At 32.3% G+C, this 3657-nt stretch overlaps 1 long non-coding RNA gene across 1 annotated transcript; it reads right to left on the bottom strand.

Annotated features, from left to right (window-relative positions):
* Positions 1-245: 245 nt before the first annotated feature.
* Positions 246-723, bottom strand: LOC140962756 (uncharacterized). Its single transcript, XR_012172610.1, has 3 exons — positions 651-723; positions 433-522; positions 246-334 (listed from the first exon to the last, which is right to left on the bottom strand). It is a non-coding gene; the product is annotated as an uncharacterized lncRNA (long non-coding RNA).
* Positions 724-3657: the final 2934 nt, after the last annotated feature.

Consider the following 3657-nt stretch of genomic DNA (forward strand, 5'->3'; position numbering starts at 1 on the left):
TTGAGTTTGAGTTTGAGTTTGATTCGAGCTTGTTAAAAATTAAATATATCTATAAACTAATTTTAAATCAGACATCAAAATATAAATTCATTCATGAATAACCAAAACGACACAAATAAGAGCTAAAAAAACATAAATCAGTATATTATTGAATATTCCAAAACCATACATATAGAATATTCATTATACACTAATATCACCATATAAATAACAATGAAATAATTTCACCCTTTTAGTATTTCAACAAGTCTGATGAGAAAGTAGAGATGACGTTAGAAAATCCATTAAAATCAGGAATTACAAAATCATCTCCAATAACAACTAGTCAACTACCCTGCAAAGTCCATAATAACAAATTTTAATAAAAATGAGTTATCAATTTAATCAAGAAGAAAACAATATATTTAAATTTAAAAAAGAAATAAACTTTACCAATTTAACGGCAAAAAACTTTATAAGAGCTCTTGATAGTTGATTCTAAGTATTTTAAGTCAAATGAATCTCTTTAAGCTCCAAATTTCCCTTTTACATACAAACACAAAAATTCAATATGTTAGACATAAATAACCAAATTTGATGAAACACAATAAATTAGATATATAACACATAATTAATAAATACATAATTAAATTAGATATCAATTTACTTACTTTTGCTTTTCTCTTGATTTGGTAACGAGCACGTAACCAATCTTCTGCACAAAGCAACATTTGAGCTATCTCTGTTAATTTATTTTATTTATTGCATTTTAAAGAACATTTTAGTATAATGATATGCAAATAAGATTAAAAGTGTAATTGTGACTAAATGGTGTGAATTCATCAATTTTTCAAATATGTCTTGTGTTCAATTCTTTCAATTGACATTAATACTAATATTTTTATTTGTCAACTCAACAAATGAGCCAAACTCAAGCTTACGAGCCACCTAAACGAGCCGAGCTCGAGCTTACGAGCCACCTAAACGAGCCGAGCTCGAGCTCGCGAGCCTCTTTTAAAACATGTTTGCGAGCTCACGAGCCGAATATCCTTAAGCTTGAGTTTGGTTTGATTAAATTTTCGAACTCAAAATCGAGCTTGAGCTTGGATTGATTTGATTAACAAACAAGCTCAAACGAGCTTTTTATCGAGCCGAGCTTCGAATAGCTCGCGAACCGTTTGGTTCATTTACATCCCTATTGATGAAGCCCATTAATTAAAAAGTTAAAAAAAGCCTTTTTGTTTTTTATTTATTTATTTAAACCTTAACCCACACACACACCTAAACACCTACACACAACCCACGAAACACACACAATCACGTAAACCAAATTGTAGAAAGAAGGGAAAGAGTGCAGCGGCCGGAGGAGTCTTGGGCAAGGGAGATATCGATTTTTTTCTCCTTCGTTCTTCACTTTTCTTCCTCGTTCTTCCTTCAATCAACGATCACCCAACTCCCATGCATCCCAAGGTGGGTTTTTGGTGGAGTTTTGACAAGAAAAAATGGTAGAAAAAAATAGAAATCGTCCTCCGTTCGTCGCCGACTTTCACCGCTACAATATTCGTATTTAGGGTGTTTTAAACGCAAAGGCACGCCATAAATCTCCTTTTTCTCATCTATCACACCATATTACATGTTTTAATTATGTTTGCATATAAATATGTTGGACTTTTTCTTATTTTCGTTTTTATGTCATAGCATGTCAAAAACTCATGTTTTTAGGTTCTAAAACTTGTGATATTAATGCATAAAGGGACTGCCATCATAGGGCTATGAGAAGGGATGAATTTGAGGGGGTTTAAGGTCCTAGACAAGTTGACACAAGGGATGGACATGGGGTAGGATGGGGCTGCTCGAAACTAGAGTCCTTGTGCAAGGACTCTTCGACGAGGACTCTTTAAGGGCCAAGGGTACTAGCTGTTGTTAGGATGTGTTAAGGGGACAAAAAGGGGCTGTAGGATGGTTTGAAGGGGGCTGTGAAGGTCTGGACAGGAGGCTAAGGGTTTGGAGGCGAGGCAAGCCAAGAAACAAACCAAATATGGGATAGGGTTTGTGCAGAAATTTTCAGTACGTAGCATAGGCTGTCCAGAGGCTTTAATTGGCTTGTATTGGCTTGAAAATAGTTTATTTAGGTGGTTATAAGCTTTGGTTCAAATTGGGGAAAGTTTGGTTAAGTTTCGAGTCCATACGAGTCAAAACCAGGGTGTACGTCTAAGTTTAAAAACAAATCGATGAATTTAACGAAAATCCTAGTTTTAAGCTTTATAAAATTATGGAAAATTATATTTAAGCTCAAATAATTATTAAAAGTCTAATTTTTTAATTTGGGAAATTTTATATTAAGTTTTGGTTTAATTCGGAATTAAAACACAGTAATACGTCTTACTTAAATATTAAATTAAAAGACCTTGATTTAAGCTAAATAAAAATATGAGAAAATTCATGTAAGCTTAAATAATTATTTGGGACATGTTAGAGTCAAGGAAATTAAGAAAATGTCAAAAACGGGAAATTTTACGTCTAGGGGTAAAACGGTCATTTTATACCTAAAATTTAGTAAACGTCATGGCAGTGCCCTTAATGCTTTTTTATGTGCCAATATGATTATTTCAAATATTTATGATTTTTTATGACATGGATTATAAATTTTTACGCTTTATTATGTCAGAATGTTATTTTATAAGGTTATGATTTAATATGTTAAAATGTTTATTTTAAATGTTTGAGATTTAAATGCATATTTTAAATGTTTATGATGTTGAAATGTTTATTTAAAAGATTTATGGATTTTTATATGTTGAAAGATTTTTTTTAAAATATTTATGGATTTTTATGAGGAAACGATAACGTTAAAAGACATGTTGCATGCTTGGTTTAAAATAAAAACGTTATATGCATGTTTAAAATTTTATAAAATGATGAGAATATGAAACGTTGAAGGAAGTGAAGTAATTGTGACTAATACGATGATATGTTGGAAATTTCGTGAGGGTTATGGTCCCAGTGGGAGCCCGACGATCGTGTTTCCTTGGATACGGATATGTATATATATACGATAATATGTTAATACGTAAGGCCAAGGCTCAGTTGACCGGTGAGAGTGTTACTGGTGTCCCCGCCACCCAGTACTGTGGTTACATGTAGATGGATCCATCGCCCAACACGTAGACGTAGACGTAGACGTAGATGAACACGAAAATCACAATTAACGATCTGAATTCAACGAAAAGAAAAAAAGAATACGTATATGTGGATGATAATATGAATATGAATATGTTGAGGATGACATGAATACGTTTAAGAAAATGTTTATGAAAATTTTATGGAAAATCTTTTTAAAGTTTATGAATCATGAAAATGTTTACGAAAATGCTCATGTTTAAAGTTTATGCATCTTCATGAAAACGATATTTTAAGTACAAGTATTTTTCACTGTTGCATGTGATCTGTATATGTAGTACTTGTTATCAAGATTATGGTGTGTTGAGTCTTTAGACTCACTAGGTGTGATTGATGCAGGTATTTATGATATTAATGTTATGGGAGGTTTTGATGGTTGACCTGACTGGACTGAAGGTGCACATAACCCGAGGACCGACGCTAGTTTTCCGCACTAGTTATTATTTATGGTTTTAAGTTATGTTAAGAATATTTTACGACTTTTTATTTATGCTTTTG

The sequence above is a fragment of the Primulina huaijiensis genome, chromosome 17 (genome assembly GCF_012295235.1).
Source record: "Primulina huaijiensis isolate GDHJ02 chromosome 17, ASM1229523v2, whole genome shotgun sequence".
In the NCBI taxonomy this organism is placed as follows: domain Eukaryota; kingdom Viridiplantae; phylum Streptophyta; class Magnoliopsida; order Lamiales; family Gesneriaceae; genus Primulina; species Primulina huaijiensis.